Source organism: Astyanax mexicanus, chromosome 4 (genome assembly GCF_023375975.1).
Source record: "Astyanax mexicanus isolate ESR-SI-001 chromosome 4, AstMex3_surface, whole genome shotgun sequence".
Taxonomy (NCBI): Eukaryota; Metazoa; Chordata; class Actinopteri; order Characiformes; family Acestrorhamphidae; genus Astyanax; species Astyanax mexicanus.
In genome coordinates, this window is record NC_064411.1 from 45,417,537 (window position 1) to 45,429,987 (window position 12,451).

Here is a 12,451-nt window from a genome sequence, read left to right on the forward strand (position 1 = left end):
TTTAATTACATATTTTACCTTATTTTATACTCATGAATAGTTTTCAGGCTACTGCACATGCAAACATCTCTACACGGACAAGGGCTTTTCCCACTCAACTCTGTTTATGGTATAACCAGCAAGCTAATTGCCTCTTTTTGATACAAAAAAATATCCTTAAATGATCTTGAACATAATGAGAACTCCTATTCATTCTATAATTTAACTAGGGGTATAACATCTCTGTTTGTAGTCGTAAATTCACAGGAGTTTAATCTAATGCATCTGCAGCCCCCAGCAGGACTTTCTTATAGTGTAATACACTGGAATGTTATTCTGCACCATGTGGTGGCCCACATAAATGCTATCTTGTGAAAGAATTGCACAGTTTAATCCAATTTGAGCGTGAAAGTGAGAAAATACAGTTATGACTATGATATATGTTACAAGGAAGCTGAGCTCGATATGCAATATTTTACCATGACTATCCAATCAATTTGTGGTCATTTCCTTACCAAGCCGATTGCTTGAAGTGACTTGTTTAGTACAAATCTCCCCCAAATAACTGTGGAAAAACATGGACACTGTGGTTACCTCATAAATGTCTGCCATGTTGCCTTGTTTGCTAGGCTTGCTCCTTTGTCCTATTCCAAGTGTCTCAGTCTGCCTTCATTGAATTTACAGTACAGCCTATTGGACCAAAGGCAAAGTATATTTTTTCCACTTGACACCCAGTTTATCCGATAAGTGTAATGAATGTTTCAACAGTAAAAGCCAAAACGATCCCTGAGCTGGTGCTGAATAAAATGAGAAAACATTATTATTTTTTTAAATAGTTCCTGAACTTGGTACAGACAAGAAAATGAATGTGAAACCAGTGCTGGGCAACAGAACAAATTCTACTGAATCGAACGCATCTAACTACACTATTGTTAGCTTTCTGACTAACGCCTAATTAGAGCACACTGGAGTCATGATTAATAACAATATGATTGACAAGCTCAATGTAATGCAGACAGCCTTTTTTTAAACTAAGGCTGGCTGTCAATCACTTCAATCCTAAGTTTTACCTCGCCTTTCCTATGATAAAGCAGAATAAGTTATTTAAAAAATGATTTCTGTGGGGGACATAAAATGTGTCAATCTTAGCAGGACAATCTTCCTGTAGGAATTAGACACTGATTATTTTCAGTTTTATGGACCTATTTGACATAGATGTTGCTGAAACACCCAAACCGAAGATTCAGGACTAATATCTCAAACCTTATGTATGTGCATAGCATTTATGAGCATGACTATACACAAGCTTTTAAACCAATTCATTTCATGTCAGTTTAATGCTGGTGAAATCTGGATTGCTGGATTACTGTTAAAAAGAAGTATGGAGAGCATCTGAAACTGTTATAAATACCTTCTCTATTCTTGAGTTCTTGCAAGTTTCTTCTTGCTTGACTTCGTGACTTGGCAAGACAATTTTCTAAGGAACGCAATTCTGTTCTTTGAGTTCTTGGAGTTGGGAAACACTCCCTAAATCAGGGTGCTGCCTAAATCACTTCTGCATCTCTTATGGGGCAGTTATCAAAATTTAACAAAAATAAAAGATTCTTAAATCTTTCATCTCATCTAATTCACCTTTACTTTTCTTAAAGGACTAAAGCTCTATTCCAGCCCAGCAAATACATTTAGATCCCATTGTGGGAAACTGAGGACCTGGAAGGATACACCAGTTGCGTCCTTGCAATCACTCTATACACTGGCTTTATTTCGAGGCTGTATATGATGAGTCCTTCACTTAGAACAGCCTTTGATGAGATTGTGGCTGAAGAAAGCAGTCTATATAAGATGCAGCCTAGGCTAAGGAAAACCCATCTATTTCATCAGAAATTTGAGCATAGCTAAACGGAATTTTCAACCACTTGTTGGCATAAAAGTCTGCCAAAGATATTGAACAACAGATTTGTATTTCACAATCATAAAATGATTAAGTTCGGACAAATAACTGAACAAATATTTGATAAAAGAAAATCTAAATAGTGTTGTTTCACTTAAACTTCAGAAGTAGTCATTGAGAATTAATTACGTGTTTTTGATTCTCATTGGTCCATTCATTTACATTTTTTAAACAATGTAAAGAACAAATGCCAGTTTACAATGATGCTAAAAATGTTTTAAAGGAAAATTGTGAATATGGAAACAATACAAGGTCTGACATGCAGTGTTGTGCCAGTTCACAGCTTTTCTGAACTTGTTCAAGTTCAGTTCATACATGCTCAAAGTGAACAGTTCACATTCAAAGTTCACAATTTTAATTCTGAACTAGATCAAAATTCAGTTCATTTTACTTTTTTCGTGAGATATTCAAATTAATACTTTTTTTTCACACTACAAGCTAGAAATCACTAAACGTTCTTTAAAACTGCTCATTGTACACATTTGCTCATGACTCTGCAATTGTGGGTTTCTTACCAGGTGATGAAAATGTTCATAAGGAGAATCGATGTCTGTCTCCGTGCCATCACTTCCACTAGCCATTTTTTTAATTGCAGCGCTTTCTCTCACTCTTGTCATTGGTCTCTCTCTCTCTCACTCTCTCTCTCTTTCTCTTGCCCTCGCACTCCGCACTCTCGTCGTTGGTCTCTCTCTGCCGTTCATGACACATACTGTGAACTAATTCACATTCAAGTTCTTTATTAAATAATGTGTTGCGTTCAGTTCAACGTTTACAAAAAATGAGCATGTTCAATGAACACGCTCTTTTGCACTCGTTCACACACAACACTGATGACATGACACATGATAATCCATACCATATTCCAAGCAAGATTCTCAGTGATACAAATACAGGCCATGTCCAGGTGGCTATGCTCTGTCGTTCCAAAGTTGACATGCTGTTACATATGAAGCAGGAAATTTGAATAAATGTTTAGTCTGAACCTACAGCAGGTGCTTTTCTTCACTGTGACCTGGAATGTTTCGTTCACAAACACGCTCAGTAAATATCAAGCGTAACATTTGTGTAGGCAGCAACTGCAGCTGTGTTGATAAAAATCAAGAGGGTTTCAGGAAAACGGCTCAAAAACAAATGTGGGATGTTTCTGTTAAAAGTGAATTATATGTAATTTGTAGACTTTACTTTTGGAAACACATATACAAAGACTTCTTTTCACTATTAGGCACCCTCATTTCACATAATGATTATAAATGATTTAGAAGCTTTATGTGAATGCTTTAAAGTATTAGGTACCATTGTACATATTGAATATGTTCACACTAGAATTCATTGATTAGTTATGTAGAGACATAAGAACCCCCCTCCCAACAAAAAAACTAAACTAAAAACAGTGGAATTCCCCAGTAAGTTGAGTCCATCTTCATAGCAGTCAGAGCGTGCAGAATCACCAGAGCAGGATAATGTTCACTGTGATGTGCTGCACCTTCAGAAACAGAGCACAGACAGACAGACAGACACAGAGATAGATAGATAGATAGATAGATAGATAGATAGATAGATAGATAGATAGATAGATAGATAGATAGATAGATAGATAGATAGATAGATAGACAGATGTTATTACAATGTCATTCACTGTTATTGCAATATTGTATTTTACTTTTGCCTTACTACCATAGTTTTACATTGTTACTGCCATGTTATTACCATGTATTACTATTGTCTGATTACCATGTGATTGTGTTTGTGTTAATATGATCTAATGCTAGAAAGATAATGAGGAAAGTGATAGAGATAGGCAGGGATAGAAAGGAAGGTTAAATATTAGCACAGTAACATTAAGGAACATGGTCAGATCTGTAAACTCAGTCTAAACCTAATACTGAGGTGAGGTTTGCTCCATTGTAAGTAAAACATTGTAAGTTTGAACAATGTTTTTAAGTTTATCTGTATTTGAGTTGTTGATCCTGGCAGAATGAGAAGAAGAAGAAAAAGAAGAAGAAGCCAACATGTTTTAATATGGTGTAATTATTATTTAACTGGAAGATAGACTAAAAATCTTTGGGCTTAATTATACAGATACACATATGATATATGAAGCCATGCACACAATCAGTATATGTTTGCCACATTTTATAAAAAAAAACCTCACTGTATTTATTTTTTCTATACAACTAATAATTTCTGGAAGCCACATGCCACATGGAAACAAGAGCATCTGATTTACAATTGTGCATTATTGGGGATATCTAGGTGCAACCAGAAGTTCCTTCAAAAATATTTTATTATCAATATATTAAAAATTAAGTGCAAAAAATGTTTTTTTTTCTACAGTCTCTTTTAAAAGGCCTTGAGGAATAAAATTATAGAACCTCATTCTTCTAATTGGTTTTAATGGATTTGACATGCTTTGATGTAGTTTGATGTGTAGAATGAATTGTGCCTGATCCAGAATTTCCATTAACGCTTCTGTAACGCCCTTTTTTAAATGTCCGCCAAACTTGTCAGTCATGTAACTTGTCACCCCCTCAGGCAACTTTTGTAAATGCTCATTAATATCAGCTTACAAATACACACTTGACCCTCAGAACAGTTTTGTAAGTTGCGAGTTTCCTGCACAAAACATACTGAACCACCACATTACTTTTAAAGTGTTTTAGCGTCTAGTATTTGTGCAGTAATTCAAAAATCAACGTATGAGTTCCATTGTTGGTCATGAAAAGTTTTGAATTTAACAAAGTTCGTATCTTTTATACAATAATAAACCAATAAGGAGGCTCCAGCGGTCTAAGAACTGCCACTATGATCAGGAGATCACTGGTTCAAATCCTGTTCATGCAGCTTGCCATCAGCTACCGGAGCCCTGAGAGGGCACACTTGGCCTTGCTTTCTCTGGGTGGGTAGATGGCACTCTCTCCCTACATCACTCCAAAGGGTGATGTCGATCAGCACAAGGCGTCTGTGAGCTGATGTATCGGAATCAAGTCGCTGCGTTTTCATCTGAGTGCGCTGTGATGCTACTCAGCAATGCTGCATCAGCAGCAGTTTGAAAAGAAGTGGTGGTTGACTTCACATGTATCGGAGGAGGCATGTGCTGGTCTTCACCCTCCTGGTGTTGAGGCATCACTAGTGATAGGGAAGTCCTAACTAATCTTGTAAATTGGGAAAAAAATTAAATATAAATAAATATATAAATAAACCAACAAGAATAGCCACTTGGTGGAGACAACCAACAAATTGGTGTATGGAGGCACTGTGGTGAGTGCTGGTTTGTTATCACACGTCTCACATCCAGTAGGCCTGGTGTCATTGTATGGGGTGCAATTTCGTTACAGGCACCTTGACAGCTCAAAGTTAATAAGGTCCTGCGATGAGTGGCCCTACCTCTGCTGATTGCACATTCTGCTGCACTATTCCAACAGGACGATGCTCGTCCACTTACTGCTGCCAGATCAAGAGCTTGCCTTGAAGACACAGCCACTATGCCATGGTCAACCACATCGTCAGACCTGTCCCTAATTGAAAAAGCTGTGATGCTATTGGATGCACTATTAACACTCCACCTCTACAGAAGAATATGTAGGAACTGCATAAATATATACAAGCTGCATGAAATGAAGTTTCCATTTATTGCTCCTGGTGATCTTTACTTTAATTCCTTCTGAACATCTTTGCAATCCAGCACTTCCTTCCTCATATACTGCTCTGGAATATAATCAAGAGGAAGGTGGATGATCACAGGCCATCAAACCAAGCTGAACTGCTTGAATATTTGCGCAAGGAGTGGCATAAAGTTATCCAAAAGCAGTGTGTAAGACTGGTGGAGGAGAACATTCCAAGATTCATGAAAACTGTGATTAAAAAACAGGGTTATTCCACCAAATATTGATTTCTGAACTTTTAAAACTTTATGACTATGAACTTGTTTTCTTTGCAGTATGTGAGATCTCAAAGCTCTGCATTTTTTTAGTTATTTCAGCCATTTCCCATTTTTTGCAAATAAATGATCTAAATGACAATAATTTTATTTGGAATTCAAGAGAAATGTTGTCCGTAGTTTATAGAATAAAATAACAATTTTCATTTTACTCAAACATGTACCTAAAAATAGCAAAATCAGAGAAACTGATTCAGAAACTGAGGTGGTCTCTTATTTTTTTCCAGAGCTGTATGTTGTCAACAGCAATAATAATTCAATAACAAATTCATCTTAAACCCTATTAATGTTTATTACATTGGGTGGGCTGGGTAATAGGTGTGTGAATAGTTTTCTAAGCTGAGAAGAAGCTCATAAATCCTAAAACACAGATCAAGGCAGGTTAATGCTTGCACATGTCTCTGGGATAATGCGATACATAACTGACATAATATATGTACCATTAGAACCTATGTAATTATATGTTGATCAAAGAGCAGACCTCACTTGACTCTACATTTTATCCCATCTTAACACTGAAGACCTGCAATAATAAGAAATTTCTTTTTTTCTCATCATTGTGTACCCGCTGCCACAATAACAGGGTGTTACAAAGTGTAAAAAATGAAAAAATGATGTTGGCATCATCTACTTTATTTCCCACTCGTGAATTTGTGATGGTACCTGTCTTGATGGATTATCGGCAGTGAACTCTAGCGAAAGTAAAGAGATGGTTTCATAAAATCTCTCCAAAAAAAATTATGGTCCACCGCCAAGCTCACTCGGATGGTGGATTAATGCCTGAAAAAACAAATAGATGAGCATTGTCCTCCACATTCCTTCACATGGTGTCACATGTTATTCTAGTGTAGCTCCATTGAGATCATTTACAGCTCACATGTTCAGAAAAGCAACTGCTAGCAGGCCATTAATCAAGCGTTAATCAGATCTGCCTGGAGCATTTAGGGGAAATCACATTGAGGCTCTACCTTCCCGGCCCATAAGGTGGTCTCTCAGCCTGTGTATGGGACCATGGGTATTTATTTTTGTATTGTCTATTAAAGAAAACCAGGGTTACATAAGGAACATCACACATTATTAGTTACTTAGTCCCCCATCCCCTTTATTCATAATAACAACAACATGGAAGGCAGATATACAGTATTACTTATTTTACAGATAATAAAGGATAAGGTAAAGTACGGTTACAGTGACACATGAAGAGGGCAAGACATTCAAGTAATTAACTCTTTACAAGTTTAGCACAGCTGTTAACTAAAAGCCATTCCAGGTGACTCTACCTCATAAAGCTGACTAAGAAAATGGCAAGATGTGCAAAGCTGTCATCTAAGCAGGTGCCACTTTGAAGAATCTAAACAGTGTTGGTTTAACACTTTTTGGTTTACTGAATAAAATTCACTAAAACATTTTCTTAATTTTTTCAGTTTGGATGATTTTAATATGAATCTATAATGCATAACATTTTTATGCAATGAAAGAATACTGAATTTAAGGTGTTCAAACTTTAGACTGGCACTGTATACATTGAACTTGTGATTTCTGAAATAAAAAAGTAAAAAAAAATTACAGTACATCTAGTCCTCTGGCTATGAATTTTAAGTTAAAAAGCCCAATTGTTTGTAAAATAAGCTTAAACTTTGTAATGTTTTGCTTTCACTAGTGACAGAATTCAGAGTCAAGAAAGCTTGAATGTTTACAGGAAATAAAGTCAGTACAGGAAAACATGGCTTTAGATATGAGGATGTGCTCTGAATACTGAAACTGAATCATCTCACACTTCCAGAAACCAAATGAAGATGCCGGCCAAGACGTAAGAGAGTAATTTCACAGACCATACTTTGGCAAGATAATGCATCTGCCTTTCCCGTTACTAAAACAGGATGCTTTTGTCTTTTGGCATCATATATGAATACACAAAACAACCCATTACATAATAGAGTCACTGTAGTGGTGAAATATTATATCACTGATTATTCCATCACTATTATATCACAAAAGCATTGTTTTGGGTCTTCCTGCCCTATTCACACTCTGTATAAATCTAAATTCCTAAATTCTGCCACGCGCATAGAGACCTAGCAGATAGTAGGCAGCCTGGGTGGTTGTGACAGGGTTGCATAGTTCTCTACCTTTGAAATGAATGCACCTTTATGCGCATCACAGAGATTTATTATGCTGTGTATGAGCTGCTCATATACACACATTGTCTTTAATTAAAAGATTCCTTTTGCCATACCTGGAGAGATGCACAGTGATATGTATGTATGTTCAAAAGTTAAACCTACTTTTAATGGGGGGGGGGGGGGATAACCCTGATTTCTAATCACAGTTTTCATGCACTTGGCATGTTCTCCTCCACCAGTCTTACACACTGCTTTTGGATAACTTTATGCCACTCCTTACGGTGGCCGAGAAAGCCCAATGCAGTGCAAATTGAAAAGCGCTGCAAAAGCACAAAACACATCCATCAAAATTACAACACAGGCGCAGCAAATAGAAAAACGCGCTGCAAATAGAAAAACGCGCTGCAAATAGAAAATAGTTGTGTTGTGGTTGTATTTGCAGCGCGTTTTTCTATTTGCAGCGTGTTTTTCTATTTGCAGCGCGTTTTTCTATTTGCTGCGCCTGTGTTGTAATTTTGATGGATGTGTTTTGTGCTTTTGCAGCGCTTTTCAATTTGCACTGCGCTGGGCTTTCTCGGCCACCGTAACTCCTGGTACAAAAATTCAAGCAGTTAAAGATGGTTTGATGGCTTTGTTTTAAATTTGGTAAAATCAAAGAAAAACATCATCATTAAGTGGTCTCTTATTGTTTCCAGAGCTGTATATCCATGCACAACAATCTATATAGATAAACAAATGTTTAGATAGTCTGCAGACATTTTTAATGCAGACATGTCCAAAAACAGCTATAAGGATTTGTGTTTGATTAAATACAGCGATTCTTAATCCCATTCTGACTGCTCTGCACGTTTCAGTGTTTTCATTTTTCTTACACACCTTGGTAATTATCAAATCTTTCATGAGATGAGTCATAAGCAGAGCAAACAAAAACAACTGCTGGGTATGAACTGGGATTGACAGACACTGGTTGAAAATTTCAAAAATGAATGAAAGAAAAAATTGCCCCATGGTATTTATTTTGAATGCGCTACTATTTGACTCTTTGAGCTGTAAAGCATTACTGTAAAACTGCCAGGGACATCACTTTTAACTCAAACTTCTACACTCAGATACATTTTAAACCAATCTCAGGACTCTTTAAAGGAAATGATCTGTAAAACAAATGGCTGAAATAACAAAAAGATGCAGAGCTTTCAGACTTCAAGTTCAGAAAGTGTAGAAATCAATATTTGGTGGAATAACCCTGGTTTTTAATTACAGTTTTCATGCATCTTGGTATGTTCTCCTCCACCAGTCTTACACACTGCTTTTGGATAACTTTATGCAACTCCTGGCGCAAAAATTCAAGCAGTTCAGCTTGGTTTGATGGTTGTGATCATCCATCTTCCTCTTGATTATATTCCAAAGGTTCTCAATTTGGAAAAATTAAAGAAACTTATCATAATTAAGCAGTCTCTATTTTTTTCCCCAAACTGTATATGGTCTGATTTGTATTTGCGGTGTTCTGATTCATCATCTTTTTTCCATATCTTGATCTAAAACCTATATGGGTTTTGTCCTATCATTGTTTTTGGAGAAGACTGCATGTCTTGTTTAGGCCCACTCATTTTGTAAGAGACCAAAAATATTGGACAGTGACTGATGGGTGATTTTTTTTTTCTTTCAGTTTGGGTTTTAAAAAGAATAAAGCATCAAAAAGACCAGAGGACAAGATTATTATGAGACAAGTGACACAAGTTTAAACAATGAATGTTAAAAAAATCTAAATTAGATTAAAAAAAAAAAACTTAAAACAGATCAGCCAAGGAAACAGCAGTAGTTGAGTATGGTGTCACTGTGTCAGTTGTGAGTAAAAACCCAAAACAATAATTAATAAAATAATCAACATGCTCTGGTACGGGTTTGGCACAGAACTGCAAAGAAATACAAATATAAAGATATGTATTTTGGAATGGTTTTAAACAGTGATGAGATAAATGTGCTCAAAATAATGACTAAGAAAAGAGAGAAAAAATGTGTTGATGATCTAAAACATATACAGTCTTATCTGCCAAGCATGGTGAAGGTAGTGTCACGATAATAGGCTTGCATGTTTGCCTCTTGAACAGGTATAATAATCTTTTATGAATTTAGGAATCTATGCAGTTCTCTAGCTTGATGTATAGTTAGCATATTGAAAATTTATTTTGATTTATTTAACCCTCTGGTTATTTACAAAAATACTGAGTTCATAAGCATGATTTACCTCCTCATTTATTACTCAGATAGATATATACAGTAGATGTCAGGCAAACGTCAGGTAATAAATGTTAGTTCTCAATAAAATCGTAATTTTGATATATGGTATTATTCATCTTCTTTAGTGTTTAGTAAAACAACAAATAAATGGATACAGTCTGTAAGTATTTGCACAGTGGCTGCCCTCTACTGAACCCTGTTTTTCTTTTCCTAAGAAGCCCAATTCTTTCAGAGCTAGATTAAACCTGCAAATCTTCTCATTTGTTCCTTTTTCTTTTATCTGTGATGGATTGGTGAAATCCTCTGTGCAGCCTCTGAACATGTGGGCACACGGGGCTAGCCTGAGGGCCGTGTCAGAGCACGGAGCACCCCACACACTCCATGAAATGTAAGATACAGACCTTATCTCTGTCTTTCTCATACACATGTCCTCACTCAACCACACACACCATCTTCCTTTACTCTTTCCCCTTTCTCACTTTTTCAGAGAGAACCACAAGGAAACAGTGACGGCCCCTTAGGGCTGCTCCTCCAGTGGGATACACTGTTTGGTGGTGATTATCGCTAAATCTGCCGTAGCAATTAGGGACGTCACTGCTGGGAGAATAGTGAAACTGTAGCTCCCCGGGTGCTTAGATGTGTATCTGTAGTAAAAATGAGTTCTGGGTTTGAGTTTTTAATTTAGAAGTAATTAGTGTCATTGTAAGCAGTATCTGATCAAATTAATCAGTACTGTGCAGAAGTCAGAGACATTCATTTTTTCATGTTCAGTCAAAACAGATATTTATTTTTAGCAGATATTTCTAAGAATATTCCAAAAGGGAAGATTCCCTTTAAAAGTTAAAGGTAAATATTGGACTCTTATCCAAATTGGGGAACAAATTAATCATAACTGAAAACATTATAAGTAAATGTAGGTTTATTAACGGTCAATCTCACTGAGACTCAATAAGGATAAATTAATTTAAACTTTTATTTAATTTAATTATTCTTAACTTATATTTCTAATTTTAGAACTAAGTTCTCTTAGTGCTTTATTTCCTTTTTATTTCTTTCATTATTTTATTTAGTATTTTCTAATAGTTTTTGTATTCTTGTTTTTTATTTTGATTAGTTTCTTTTATTATTCTTATTTTATTCTTATTTTTTTATGTATTTATTTTTAGTATTTTTTATTGTACTATGTAAAAGTTATTTTTGTTGTATTCATCTTATATTATTTTTAATTCTAATTTCTTATTAATTAAACCAAGTTGTATTATTGTTTTATTTTTATTTATTTATTTATTTATTTATTTTATCTATTTTTATATTTTATTTACTGTTATTTTAAAATTATTAAATTTAGTTATTATTTTCTTTGTCATGCCAATCCCTGTTTTTGTAAATACTCAGCTACTTTGAAAATAAGGGATGCCCTCAATGTACTTCTGAGTTAAAATAAAGATTGATTGATTGATTGATTGATTGATTGATTGATTGATTGATTGATTGATTGATTGATTGAAAAGAATTCATCATTGTATTCCTAACATGGTGCCACATAAAACTATTTTTAAAAAATAAAAATTAAAAATGAATACTTTATTATGTCTTAACTTCTGACAAATTACAGTTTATCTTGATTCCCCTCCTCCTGTTGACCAGATGTCTCAAAGAAAACCAGAATCTGTTCAAATCTGCAGCTGCCCTGCACATATGGCAAGTACTATGTGGTTATTTAAGGAAATTACGCCACCTAGTGGTCGCAATGTAACATTGTAGAGTCATACTCCACACTGAATCAGAGAATATACTCATTTGATTTTTTAACTCTATTTTATGGCATTGTTATTACAATTTTAAAAAGGCAATTGAAGTTTGAAGGCAACATGAAGTTGCTCCCCAAATTTTTACAGGCTTCATATATTTATGCACAAGTATTAACTTACATTGAGAAAATATATCTTATTTGTTGAATTTGTTGTCAGATCATTTGTTTTTGAGCTAAAGCAAAAGCAGTTGGGTTGTGCAACAAGATAATGATCCAGAGCACACAAGCTAAGTCTAAGCATAAATAAGATATGTAAATATTTGAATTGGCCAGACACTATAAATAATGTTTTGTGGGGTACACGTCAGTGACTGTTTAAACTAGCATGTAAATAAAACTAAGAATGCACCGATATATGTGTATATATCATATATATTATACTCCCGAACCTGCAATGTGACCTGTAACCT